At 43.2% G+C, this 14,760-nt stretch overlaps 1 protein-coding gene across 10 annotated transcripts in view; it reads left to right on the top strand.

Moving 5' to 3' along the window:
• Nucleotides 1-3,882: 3,882 nt before the first annotated feature.
• L3MBTL4 (L3MBTL histone methyl-lysine binding protein 4) overlaps nucleotides 3,883-14,760 on the top strand; it is a 433,696-nt gene continuing 422,818 nt past the window's right edge. For 8 of the 10 annotated variants that reach the window (XR_005212158.1, XM_037805559.1, XM_037805558.1 and 5 more), the window contains exon 1: nucleotides 3,883-3,998. The gene's annotated coding sequence lies outside the window, so the exon portion shown is untranslated. Of the gene's footprint in view, nucleotides 3,999-4,363; nucleotides 4,472-4,600; nucleotides 4,782-14,760 lie in introns of those variants that run through there. The other 2 variants (XM_037805556.1, XM_037805555.1) reach the window with 2 other exon arrangements.

Here is a 14,760-nt window from a genome sequence, read left to right as displayed (position 1 = left end):
TCTTTTCCTATGAAGATGAAAAAAGATTTTTTTCAAATGAATGTCCCTTTTGCCCCCTTTAGACCAACTCAAATTTTTAAAGTTAGGAAATGAATTTTGTAAGAATTTGTATTGGTGGCAAATGCATATGCAACCCAGGAAAACTGGACTTTACATTTTCAAATGGAATATTAGGTGTTAAAAGAATATAATCAATAAAAACCTCTAAGTTTTTTTTTAAATTTTGATAAAAGGTTTACTAAAATGGGGAAAATTATATTTAAAGTGGAAAGAATTCAAACAGGTTTGGATGATGGTGCTTTCAGATCTGGTCAAGAATAAGTTAAGGAAAGTTCATCCTTCAAAAGAATCAAAAGAAAGAAACGGAAGAAAGAGGGGAAGGAAAAATGAATGAGCTTATCATTCTGCAGAAATAGTCCTCTCCTAGAGATGGTTTGTAAATATATTGCTGATGGAGTTTTTTAAAAGCACTTAAATCCAATCCAGGTGGTCAAAGATCGAATGCAAAAGAGAAGTGGAACACTAAATTACTGGTGTCCTATCCAGTGGTTACAGCCTTTGGGTGTCTTGGCTGGCAGCACTTCTCTTGTGAGAAGGACGTATCACACGGTGACTGCTTGTCCTCAGCATCCGTTTGGAATAGCCAGCTCTCCTCGTTCTGATTCCAAGGCCCCTTGGCAACCTGTCAACATAATTTGCTTCCTTTGTAGACTCTAGTGGTGGGAATGTGCTGACCAGAAAAACATTGTACATTTTACCATTTTAGTTTTGAGCTGATTCCCTTCGCCTGGTCACTTCTGGTGGCATTGACAAAATCAAGTTTCTGGACCCACAATATGAGAACCGGATCTCGATACTGAACTTGGCCATCCTAAAGTAAGTGCTGTGCTTGGGGACACATCCCGTGGGGCCCACTGGTTTCTTCTCTGATGGGTCAGTGGCAGAGCTAGGAATAGCAACCACCTTCCCTGACTCCTCGGATGTGCTCTCTGTATTATACCACCTGCTATTTTTTAAATAATGTGTGTCTAGCTTCAGTTATTTTGGGCATATTGCTACACAAGAAAATATGAATGCCTACCGCTGTCACTTTGCAGTGTTAGCTGGATTTTCCAATTTTCTTTTTCTAGATCACTCACTTCAGAGATAGCATGGTTATTATAACACAATACCTATCAAAATGAGATTAAATAGATGGGCCTATCATCATTGATAGCTTTCCTCCTGGTGTGTCCATGCCCTTCTCCAAATCCCTTTAGTTTATTCAGGAGCGGTTGTGGTAGGCAGTGATGTTTACTTATTGATGTGCGGATCCTTATCTTGTTCAGTTTACACAGACTCTAAGCATCATCAAAAATATTGTATATATGTTGGATTTTAAAAATTCAAGGGTATATACCTGCAGGCAGTATTTTTATGCTATTTGTTCCACTAAAAAATTACACATGTAAAAAGAAATAGCTTTCTATACAGATTTTAAATAATTTATTCCAAATAGCATAATATGCACATTATCTTATTTATGAAGTTTTTGGTATCATTTATTTACAATAATTTTTAAATTATTCAATATAATTAAAAAATTATTCAATATAACTTACACAAATGCTTTCTGAAACAATATTTACATTTAAGTGGAATTCTATATGCAATTATTTATATCTGAACACATAAAGGAAGTTTAATATTGGGCAGTCAATGGAGTTTTCCAATGATGTTTTTTCTGAAACAGAAAAAATATTTTGATAACAGTGGTGTGGGTAAAATTAACAGTGGCACTGATATGGAAATAAATGATGATAATAGTTGGTGAAGATAAATCATGACCGATGACATTTTAGCTGTAATGGATAATGTGCTTGTGGAGCAAACATAGAACACTGTTAAGATAACTTCTCCTTCATTACACCAAAGTATGTAAAGGGGTCCTAAATATATTCTAGGAAACAATCATGAATCTTACAAGCCATCTGTATCAACTGCCAATCCTGCTATGGATCAAAGAGTAATGCACTGTAATTTAATCCTACTTAGAAAAAAACTGAAAACACCCAGCCAGAAAAAAAGTAAACAAGTTTTGCAACAAAGCTAAAGACAATTAAAAAGGGCAGACTTCTTGCATAAAGCCAATCTCTTCATCAGGGAGGAAGGATTCCTTTTCACCGCTGGAAGGGCAATCAGGTTATAGAAGTGCTGAAACACCTTTGTGTTTTGATGACTAGCTGAAACGGGTTCTTCTGTGTCTACCTTGCCACTGGGGGCTGTTTGCCAACAACAAACCAATGTCATATCTGGTCAACATCAACTTGGCTACTTAGAATTGGTCCGGTTCTGTTGAACTTTCAGTGTTCTAAACCCCTTTTTTTCATGGGAGACCACTGATAAAGTTATAATAACCAACAATGTGGCTATTTCATTTTAATCTGCAGCTGTTCAAATAAAAAGGATTTACTAAGACAGCTTTGTAAAAATTCTGTAAGAAGTGTACTAATGCATGCCTGCTTATATTTCCATATAATTTGAATAACAGTAGCTTAAAACAGATGTCAGCTTCTTTGAATATAATCATATGTCGTTATCAGCACCATGCATTCATGCATTTACATTTAAGTAACCCTGGATGAGCTTCTCTGCCTGTGTCATCTGCTTTATTAGGGCATCCTTTTTCTTATTTAAAGGAAAATAGGATGTTTCTGTTTTCATAAACTTAAGTAAAATACATTCAATAAACAGTTATAATAATCCTCCTGTTTAACAAAAAACAATGACAAGGTGATGTAAATTCACCATTTCAGATTCCAATCCAATGTTTTTCATTTTGTATAATATTAACATTGATTTCTCTGAAGGGCAGGTGGAACCGGTGTCCTTTCTGTGCTGGGAGCATTTTAGAGTGTATATCACTAAGTCTTTAATGATAAATAACACACCGCTGGGAAGGACTGGAATTACACTGCAGTAACAGAAGCCTTCACCAAAAATGCTCTCTCTGCTGAGAAAGCAGCAGGGATGGCACCTCTTGCCATCCATAGAGTTCTACTCTAATTTCATCCAGTTAGATGAGCAAGTGTCCAAAACGGGTACCCTCAAGTGTGCCCGTGGTTACTGGAATGCATCACCATTCTATGAGGTCTCAGCACAAATGTAAATGGGTGAACATAAAATACACCACTTGATGTTTTTCTCCATTGCTGCCTTCTGTTTCCCTTCATTTCTTGTTGTCTTTGCCCCAAATCTCGTAACTGATCTTAGCACAGAACAATTTGTGTTTGAACTTATACATTTCTATGATCATGCTTCCTAACATAAAAACTGCTTTAGTAAAGAATTTTATATTTCTCTCTTCAGTAGCAGCAAATGATGTTTCTACCAAAGGACCAGAGTAGCCTGAAAACCAAAACGGTGTTAGTTCTTGTTTACGGTAGGCAACAGCAAACCAAAAAGATCGCTTTGGATATTATTGTTGTTAATCATGTTGAATGCATTTAATTTTTTGCTGAAAGTAACAAGCTAATATGTCATTTGTACCTACCAACTATTATTTGCGTACTAGAGTTTGTACACAAGACAACACCTATGAAAGAAAAATTATGCTGAAAAGTAGCAAAGCACAGTCTTCAATTACCAGCTACTTTTAATTATAAACCAAAATAAAGGGCTACATAAATTCGCCCCCAAACCGGGGACACTGCTTTGCGAAAGGTAAGCCTAGCCACAGGACTGTAAGTACCACGAGGGCAGGGACTCTGTAGCTCCTGTTTCCTGCGCAACCCAAGTAGCTAGAACAAGGTCAATAAACATTTGTTCTCGCCACTTGAGAAGTAAGTATTCTTTCATTTTGAAACGGTATCCGGGTACGCGTGTGCAGCGAAGTCAAGAGCGGGAAAAGGGCACCCGAAAGGCAGTTGCAAAATCAGACGAGCAGCCGCAAAGACAGGAATCAAGAGAAGAGAGAAGGCATTTGGAAGGCGAACCCCAAGAGCCGGGCTGAAGCAGGGGTGAGGACGCCGTTGGGGGTGCACAGGCAGCCAGCTGCCAAATTTGGGGAAATCCTTTGCCAGGGAACAAATAAGGAGAAGGAAGGCATTTAAAAACAAAGATGCAGCCAACTCCCTGCAACTTAAAACCGCCAAACTCGGCGGACTCAGAGTCAACTGGGTCCCCGGGGAGTGGGGATCCGGTGCGCGTCAGGTGCGGCCGGGGTGGGGGTGGAAGGGTGGGGGGCGGCGGGAGGCTGGAGCGCGGAGCATGCGCGCAGGCGGGGGAGGGGGGTGGCTCCGCGCCCCCACCCCCGCTCCCGGCACCCCCGTCCTCTCGCCCCTCCCCCTCCTCTACACTCCCCTCCTCCCCCCAGCCCTGCCGGCTCGCGCGCGCGGTGGGTGCCGCAGCCGGGTTCACCGCGCTCCCTCCGCGGTCGGGTGGCCCCGCGGGCGTGCGGCAGAGCCGGGCGCTGCGGGTGGCGCGGGGCTCGGTAAGGAGAACGCCCACCGCCGGGCCCCGGTGGGGACCGCGTGAGCGACGACGGGCGCGGGCCAGGGCCGGGGGCACGCAGGTCCCGCGGGCGAGAGGGGCCGGCCCCGGCGGTGGCGGTTATGAATTTCCTCCCTCCCCTCCCGCTTCTTTCTCTTTCTGTTTCGCCGCCGGGCGCGCCGGGCTCCCGGCGCTGCCCACTTGAAGCCGCCGCACTTGGGACGTGGCGGCCCCTCTGCCCGCGGGGTGCCCGGGGCGGGGGCCGGGGAGACAGCGTCGCCCGGCGGCGGGGGAGAACGTTGGGCCCGAAGGTCAGGGGTCGGGGAATGGGGACCGAGGTCCTGGAGGGAAAATGGGGATGGGGGTTCGGGGGATGGGGCTTGGGGGGGCACGGGGTGTGTTTGAGACCCCGACGGTCATCCGTCGGCCTCTGGCCTCCGAGCGTCCGAGACGGGCGGTGGGCTCTTGTGTCCCCCTTGGGCCAGTGTCCCTTCTTCCCGCTTCCCCTTGTCCCCCGACGACGCTGGGGGTCGCGATCTAGGCCCGGCGGGACCCCCCACCTGAGAACGCTCGGTCATATGCATCCGCGTCTTGATTCTCTTGAAGCCCCGCTGGACTTGCGGGCCGGAGCCCTGAGGTGCGCGAGGTCGGGGGCCTCGGAGACCCCCGACAGTTCCTAAGTAGCTGCTGCCGGTCCCCTCCCCCCAGGGCGGCGCAGTCTCTCCTGGCCTCCCGCGTTGGAAATGGGGCCGGGGTTGGCGACCCGTACCTCAGGGGCCCGGTGAGCGCTTGGGCGAGGTGTGCAGAGGTCGGGTGGGGTTTGAACCCCACTTGTTCTCTTCCTTAGTCATTAGGGAGCTGGTGAAGCCAATAGACTGCGCTCTATTTTATGTATGCCTTCATCTGGTGCCAGACCCGGAGGCCAGGTCGCCACCCCGTCAACCCCTCCCCGCCAGGCCCAAAGCCCGCTACAGGCCGGCCTTGGGCGCCGTCCCTGGGTCACGCTGTTGGAGCCGTTCTAGAAGATGCTCACTGCAGGCTCCAGTGGGGTCTTTGGCTGAAATGAGAGCACTGGAGTCTCTAGTTCCGTTCACTTCCAAAAGGCTCAAGTGGCAAACAGGTGGTGGTGGTGAGGGGCCGGAGTTGGGGCTTGATGCTTGATGAATTCAAATGAAGACTTGGACATGTTTCGCTTTTCGCAAGCTGCTAACTTCGGTCACTCCTCATGGTACCCTAGAAGCGGGAGAAAGGGTTGAAAGGAGGGGTTTTTGGAACATCCAAGTGGGACTGGATTCTGCTATAGTCACTGGTTTGAGTAGGAAGGAGGATGAGCTATTAATTACGCTCAGGTTGTGAGGCCCCGTTGTGAGTTTGTCTATTTCACGTGTACTTGACTGTGGGATTATTTGTTTAGCGCTTTGCTAGGCAATAGCTTAAAGACTATTAACAATGCTTTGTCTGCCTCCACAATGAGCTTTCAGTCCCTTTTCTAAGTGGGACGATTGTCTGGTGAAACCAGAGAGTTAAGGAACTGCCTTAACTCCCACTGTAAGGAGGAGAAAGTTTATTTGTAGTTCATTGTAAGTTCATCAGAAGAAACTGAGCTGTGCCGTCTGTATACGTCATTTCAGTACTCTGTGATTTGTATCTTAAATTGCACTTCTAATTCACCTTTATGTTTTTTTTTTTGTATTTAAATTATCATTCATACAACAGATCAATCTGTGTAGGTGTAAAGCTTGAGCTTTTATAGTGTGTTCAGGAGATAACACATGCAAACCATACATTTGGGAATAAAATAATATAGCAAGGAACTAAACTGGATTTGAGACTAAAACAGTCTATAGTCAAATGCCAGCAATATGGGACATACGATTATTAAAGGGCTTGGCAAGAAAGGATCTTTGTGTGCTGGTGTGATGAGGAAAGCTGGGCCTTGCAGAAGCTTTAGGTATGGATGTTTTTATAGATTGGCGGGGAGAGGGAAGAAGAGTTTGGGGGTCTAGGAGGAAGAAGGGGGTACCAGGCCCCAAGTTGAATGATTGGGATTTGTTTGGAGTGAAGGAGGACGTTATTAGCAGTGTCTGAAATGGGCAGTGTGGTCATATGTGCTCTGCTTAGCCCTCTCTGCCCCTCCCAGATAGGAAGCTTCTTCTCATGACCCTGCATGATTTCTCCTCTTGGAGCTTCTCTGATTCTCAGCCTGTGCTCCCACAAGTTTCTTCCTTTGACGTCCACCTCTCCTGATTCATTTATCAGTTCACATATAAAAGCAGTTTTAATTTTTTTTTTTTTTTTTACAACTTAGTTTCATCTTATATCATATGTCAACGGCAGGGACAGGTCCTCAGTTCTCTTTATTCAGAATGTCCTAGCTTTTTAGCTTAGAGGAGATTAGTCCTCCAGTGCCTGGCATGGACGTGTGCAACAAAAACCCATCAGCCGGGCCTGGTGTGGGTGACAAAGGCCTCAATTGGGACCATCCGGATTATGGAGGAGGATGTGCAGGCAGAGAGACCTGGAGTTCTCACTGAGAAGAAAAGGCAGACTCCAGAGGCTGTGTAGGAGGGGCTGGCCTCCCATCCTGACCGAGGAAGCAGAAATATAACCATATCCACCCACAGTCTTCTAAATGCCCCCTCTCCAGGTCCCCCAGCTAGTTGGTTGAGGCTCCCCTTCTCTGGAGCCCAAGTAGAGATTGAAAATCACCACTAGAGAAGTGCTCATTCTTTCCATTGATTCTTTTATTAAGAAAGGATGCTGCTGCTGTTCACATGGGGGTGGGTGGGTGGGGAGTGGCAGAGGTGCCGGGGTTGGGGGGTTGGAGCAGGTCGGTCCAGCTTTTAAAACAGTGAACTGGAAGGGACCCTGAAGTGGGGAGTTTGGGGAGGGGAGCTCTAATGCAGGACTTTGGGAGAGGCAGGTGCATAGTTGCACAGGTCAGAAAAACACAGGTTTTGGGCTGTGGGCCACACCCAGGTAAGGTGCTTGTCACAGCAACCGGGAAGCCAACTGAGAAGACGTCACTGAACTTGGCTGGAAAGAGGTGGGAGCCTTTGGTCCCGTCCTCCTTTCTGTTCTAGGAATAGAGCTGTGTAGAAAGCACTTCCAGCTGGTAGCATTGGTAAAAATACTTTGAGGGTAGTTTATGGTAGAAACATACTTCCAAGTGAAGAAAACCATACAAGTCCATTAAAACCAATGAACTGTCTACATACTGCAAAAGGGGGCTTACAGCTAGCAATAGAAATGCCCGTATCTTGAATTTAAGCAAAATAAAGCAATATAATAACACAAAGCTACTTGGGAGAAATGAGATCCATTCACTCACGTAAGGAAATCGTCTTTTGCTTAAACATTGCATTACGTTTCTTTTTTATTTTTTAGAACAGTGCCTTAGAAGAACGCATCCCTATTTAATTTTGCAAATACAAATGATTTTCTACAACAGCAGTGGAAATTGAAACCTTTGTCTCGAGCCAGTCCCACACTTGTCACTCCTCTGCTCAGCTGTGACGTGCCTACAGTGGGGCCTGGGTATCTATCGTCTGCTGAGCCTTTCTTCATTTTTGTTGATTTGCGCTCACCTGTGAAGCATTGTCTTAATGAAACTAGACATTTTGGAAAATGTTGTTGCATCCTTCATGAAGTTGGAGCCAAAATGATAAAAGTGTGGTCACTACCACAATTAATAATTGATTAACAATTTGTTTGGGAAAGAATCGGACGGGGACATGAGAGACGGAGCAGCAGAGCATGAGAGAATATATTTAACCAGAGGGCAGACAGGTGGTACAGCACTTTTATACACTGTCGTGGTGTGGAAGCTATTTATGATAGCTTTTAAGATTATTATGATAATAGCTTCTTAGGTTTAATCATCATTGTCCTCCTTCCTATTTTTTGTTGTTGTTTTGTTTTTAATGGGGATAAGACATTTTGCTGGGCATCCATTTTTGGTCAGTTGTGTGCTGTGTGCTTGGGGGTGAGTAATGCAGGCACGTTCCCTCCTTCATGGAGTGCAAGGTCTAGTTAGGGGACTGTGAGAGTGGGAAAATCCCACCAGTGCTGTGCAGGCAATAGGGAGTGGTGGTGACTGAGGCAAACCAGGGGTCCTATATGATCTAATGGAGGTAACTGTTATTTAAAAAAAATTCTCAAGGTGGAAATCTGAATTCTTTTTAATGTGAAATGTCCCTATTTAAAAATGCTGGCTCAAATTGCTTTTAGGCTATTGCTAAGGTAAAAGACATGTCTGCTGGCCAGAATCAGTTTGTGGGCTGCCATTTTCCAGCCTCTGACTTGTGGGATGGCCGGCGCTGTAATTAGTGACTGTACTCTCCTTTGAATCACATTTTTTTCATATTTACTACAAATGCCTGTCTTATTTATTGTGATGTAATCTACCTGCAGATATACCGGCTTCTTATCTCAGTGATCCTGCCTATGTAACTAGGACTTGATTCAATTTAGGTATGGGAGGTTGGAGCTGGGCCAAACCCTGGGACCCTCTAAGTCCTCCAGGTGAGGCACATTTGTTGGTAGGGAGGGAGAATTAACAAAGTTTGGCTAGAGCCTAGACTTTTTAAAGCTTCCCATCAGGGTTCTGTGGAATTTTTTCACATATTTCCATTGTTAAAATATCTTTTCCACCAATTTTATAAGTTTGTTCAAATGGCCCCTCCATGTTTTGTATGGCCGGGATAGGAAGGACACTGATTCTCACTCGCCCATGGGCACCTGCCTCCTTCCTGGTTGTAGGGAGCTCTCCCCCACCCCCCTGCCCTCCATCTCTGCGGTTCTTTAGATGTCAGCGTAAATATCACTTCTTCCAAGAAGCCTTCAGGATGCCCTAAAACTGGGTTAACCCCCCCCCCCCCACCACCATGTGTTCTCGCATGAAGTGCATGTGGTCCCAGGTTTCACTCTGATTTGTAGATCTTTACTTTTCTGTATTCCCTTGGAAACATTTGGGATTAAGTGAGAGCTTGTTCACCACCTATTTCCACAGACTGGCAATTGGCTGACGTTAGACCCTCAGTAATAAAGATTGAATGATTTTTAGTCAGTTAGTGACAGGCTTATGCAATAAAGAAGGTGCTCAAAATCCCTAGCATTTTGAGATTCTGTGAGTAACCAGCCAAGACTCTGGTTTTGTTGGAAAATGTCATCCCTGACCTTTCAGCTGGTCATTTTATTATTATTATGGTCAACATAACAAGGAAAATATAAAGTCTCTCTTCTTTTTTTTTGCTTTATGGCAAAAGAACATCCTTTAATTCCCTATCATTACACCCTTTCATCCTGGTCCTGGATATCATAGAAGTGAATGATTGGAGATGCCAGCATAGCACTTCCAGGTCTATTTTATGCACTCAGTTTCTGAGAATGGTTGGAGCAAAGTTGTCCCTCCCCACTCCCTTTCTCTTCCCAAATGGAATTTGCTGTGATTTTATTCCCTGAAGATATGTGAATGTTTTCAGGGCAGCTTAACACATGCAATCGAGCTTAAAATGGGAAACCATTAAGGTTAAGAGACCAAGAATTTGAAGTAATCTTGACCAGTGTAAGAGATTACCTTTTTGCTAAATGAAGTTGGAAAAGTCCCACACATTGGGAAGGTTCTGTTTCGGAACTCAAGGGTTCTCCCTTGTCTTGGGAGCCAGGCTGCTGGGTCCTGTGTTCCCTGTAGGTTGCCATCCGTCCTGAGGACAAGTGTCCCCACCGCAGCCATGCTGCATCCTTGTGTGCTGAGCTGGTGGCAGTGCTTGTCCGTTTTTATTGCAGTCGCTCCTTAGTAATCTTTAGGTCCATTCTCTTCTGTTGTGAGGACAAGGAGAATATCATCGTCGGTCTTTCCAGAACTGGCTTGCGTCTGTGTCCAAAACAAACACTGCACATTGCTACAGAGTAAATGGTGAGGGAAAGGCAAGGCAGCTGTGAAGGGTTGTACCTTGATCACCGACGTGATTCAAAAAGTATAAGGCTGGTAGGTGAGGTGTTAAATTGGATTTATGTCCAAATAAGTTAGCTTTGAAGTTTCTAGAACTTTTAATTCAGGTTCCTGTAACTTTTATCGTAGGCCCACTGTAGTTTATGAAGAAGCTTCTGCTGTCTCGTATTTAGCAACTTTGTGAATTTTTCATTACACATTTAGATTCAATATTTTTTTCAAATTTAAGGGAGTTTAGTAATAATTAAGTTCAGTGTTGCTCAGCCTTTGGCCTATTGAAATTTTGGGCCAGATAATTCTTTGTTGTGGGGTCTGCCCTGTGCATTGTAGGATGTTTAGCAGCATCCCTGGCCTCCATCCACCAGATGCCAGTAGCACCCCACCCCTGCCCTTCAGTTGTGACAACCAAAAATGTCTCCAGTCATTGCCACATGTCTTGAGGTAGGGGGCGGGAGAGGCAGAATTGCCCCTGGTTGAGAACCACTGATGTAATTCAACCTATCATTTTGCAGATGACAAAACAGAAGCAGTATGTCCAAGGTTAAAAGTCATTATATCAGAAGATGAATTAAGAAACTAATTATCTAGCTTGAGGGAACTTCTTATCAGCTCAAAACTCATTTCTCTTGTAAAAAGAATAGTTCTTATGATTACAAATGGGCCCTGTTTGCTCTGCCTAGCCCTAACGAGCCACATAACAACTGCCACTGGCTGTTACTCAAACTGTGGCAAAGACATAAATTATTGATAGCACTTTGAAAGCGAAAACAAGGTGTAAAGTCGTTGAAATTTTACCACGTTGGTAAGAAAAGTAAGCCAAATAGGCAAAATTATTTGGTTCTGAGCTTTATCTTTTTACAGCTTTATGCTCTTTACCCCCTCATGCTTTATATACATTTCTCCTAACAGTAGGGAAAAACAAATCTAGTCACATACACTTCTATATACTTACTGCAGAATTGCCAAAATGAAAGTGTAGTAAAGGAACTGATTTACCCACATTTATAAATCTCAGTAATGCAAAGTTGGAATTATGACCGGGCTTTCCTGAGGGCCAGTAACAGGTTTTTTCTATTACATCATGTTAACCTTTGTTTTTGTAACCAAGTTGGGCAGTAAACTTGTGTTCAATAGCTTGGCAAATATTATTCTAGAATAATAATTCCTTGTGTACTTGCACAGTTGGGAATTATGAGACTAGAGATATAAAGACTTGCTAAGGAGGAGTCCACACATTCATTCATTCATTCATTCCCAAAATGTTTATTTGGTGCTGTGTTGCCCAAGGATTATTTGCTAGGTTATGGGCTGTAGGGTAGATGAGAAATGAACCAGACATACATCGGGGTGCTGGACCTGCCCTCAGGATGCTCCCAGCTGGGGATGCAGTCTCATTTGAGGCTTCTTTATGTAATATTGCAAAAGGTTCACATGCTTATTTGTGTATTTATTCATTCAACACTATTTTTGAGGGCCTGGGAAATGACCTTGCAGGGAGGGGATGGAGTGTGCTGTGTAGCAGACCCTTAGACAGTATAAGAGAGGCGGGACAAGCATCAGTGTGTGCTGAGGAGGCACAGAATGTGCTTTCTAAGTCAGCGAGAGTGAGGATATCTTGGGCAAGTCCGGAGCTGAGAAGCATCGAGGTCCGTTCCACAAATGAGATGTTAGAAACTGACTCTCCAAGTCGCCAGGCAGGTCAGCGGCAGGGCTCCGAGTGACCCTCCAGCCAGTTCTGGTCTTTGCAGCTACATACCGAGGCTCCCTCTAGAGACCATGTGTTACAGACAGGGGAAATGCCAGTTTTTAATCAACCCCTTGTAGGGATGAACGATGTCCCCAGGGGTTGTATTATCACTGCGTTGTTTATGTGATCACTGTTGGCATATGGCACAGGAGAAGAAAGATGTATTTCACTTTTTGGAAACTAAAAAATCTCTGTCCTCCTCTTTGAATGGTCTCATTGAGTGCTACATGAGCACTAAAAAAGTTCTCCAGCTCTTCCCCAGCCTAAGTAACTGAAAATGTTAGTCAAAACCAAAAATAAAAAGAATTTTCTTATAAATTATTGTTATTGTTGTATTTTAAACTTTTTAATTTGAAATAATTTCAAACTTGTGGGACAGTTACAAACATAATACAAACTCCAGACAGAGAACTGCAATGTATTCCTACCACCCCAGATAACCAGACCCACCTATTTTAACTTTTTGCCACATTTGCTGTGTCATTCTATCTACCTAGCCACGTCTGTCAATCCATCTACGTATCAATCGTCTGAACTCTTGAGTGTAGGTTGTATATCTCGTACTCTTTGAACGCTTAATACTGGCATGTACATTTCCTAAGAACAAGGATATTCACTTATGTATCCACCTTAAGTGCAGGAATCAAATTGAAGAAATTTAACATTGATAATATATTCGATTTTTTTTCATGTCCCAATAATATGATTTTGAGCCTTTTCTCCTCCCTTGTTAGATCACATACAGGATCATGCATTGCATTTGTTATTGTCTCTTCAGTTGCTCTCTCTCTCTCTCTTTTTAAATTGTGGGAACATACAGACAACATATACTTTCCCATCTTAAACATTCCCAAGCATGCCGTTCAGTAGGATTAATCACATTCACAATGTTGTGCTCCCCTCACACCATCAACTACTGGAACTTTCCCTTCACCCAAAACAGATAGCTCTCTATCACCCCTGTTCTCTGGCCCTTGGAAACCTGTACTTTAATTTCAGTCTCTGTAAGTTTGCATATTCTCTGATATTCTCTTTGTCATTACCATGGGGCTTAAATTTAACATCCTAAATCTATAACAATCTCAATTCTTTGGTACCAACTTAATTTCAATAGTATACACACTCTATGTTCCTGTACCCCTCTGTTCTCCCACTTTTATTTAATTCTTGTCACAGATTACATGTTTTTACATTATGAGTCCAAAACAGTGATTTCTCATTACCCATTACATTTAATGTATTTCCCTTTTAGATCATGTAAAAAGTAAAAATTGGAGATACAAGCCAAAAATATAGTAGTACTGGCATTTATATTTACCCATGTCATTACCCTTTCCGGAGATTTTTATTTCTTCATGCAGCTGGGCTTTATTGCCTTTTATCCTTTCCTTTCAACCTGCAGAACTTTCTTTAGCATCTCTTACAGGGCTGGTCTAGTGGTGATGAACTCCCTCAGCTTTTATTTTTTTTTAAATTTTATTTTGAAATAAATTCAAAGTTACAGGAACAGTTGCAAAAACATTACAGATCCCATACACAGCATACCCTGACCCCCTCCCCCAATACCCCAATCCATCAACTTTAACATGCTGTCACACCGCCATTTCTTTCTTTTTTCCCTCTCTCCCTCCCTATCTATCATCCATCATCTATTGCTCTGTCTTCTGAACATATGAGAGCAAGGTACACACATCCTTGAACAAACAGTATAATTCACATATACAATTCCCATGAACAAGAACATTCTTTTATGGAATCCCGTTAAGTGCAGCTAAGAAGTTCAAGAAATTCAACATTGATACAAAGCTTACATTCTATATTTCCTTTTTTTTTTTTTCCTTATGTCCCAACTGTGTTCCTTTGAGCCTCCTGTCCTCCATCCTCAGATCCCATCCAGGATCATCCTTGCCATTCAGTTGTCATCTGTTTAGACTGTCTTTTTTTTTTTTTTTTTTTTTTTTCCCAATTGTGGAAACATACATACAGCCTTAATCTTCTCATTCCACCCCCTCCCTAGCATTCCATTAGTGGGATTCATCACATTTAGAATGTTGTAATGCTATCACCTTCCCACCCTCCATTCATAGAAATTTCCCTTCACTCCAAATAGCAATCCTACACTCATTTCTTAACTCACTGTTGCCCCTTCCCCCACTTCTCATAACCCATACTCTACTTTTCATCTCTGTGCTCATATTCTCTGATAATTTCTTTGTGTTTACTGTGGGGCTTAAATTTAACCTCTTAAATCCATAACAATCTTGGTTTTCTTTGATACCAACTTAACTTCAATAGGACCCATAAACTATGTTCCTATACTCCTCAATTCCCCCGACTTTGTATAGCTCTTGTCAAATATTACATATTTTACATTGAGTCCAAAACCACTGATTTGTCATTAGAATTTATGTATTTTATATCCTGTAGGAAGTAAATAGTGGAGTTACAAATCAAAAATTACTGACTTCTATTTGTATTCCATTGTGGTCAGAGAATGTGCTTTGAATATATTCTATTGGTTTTTTTTTTTTTTTTATTTATTGAGGCCTGTTTTATGCCCTAGCATAGGGTCTATTCTGGAGAAAGATCC

The sequence above is a fragment of the Choloepus didactylus genome, chromosome 16 (genome assembly GCF_015220235.1).
Source record: "Choloepus didactylus isolate mChoDid1 chromosome 16, mChoDid1.pri, whole genome shotgun sequence".
NCBI classification, from domain to species: Eukaryota; Metazoa; Chordata; class Mammalia; order Pilosa; family Megalonychidae; genus Choloepus; species Choloepus didactylus.
The sequence above is the reverse complement of the archived record's forward strand: the minus strand, read 5'-3'. Positions and strand labels throughout refer to the sequence as shown.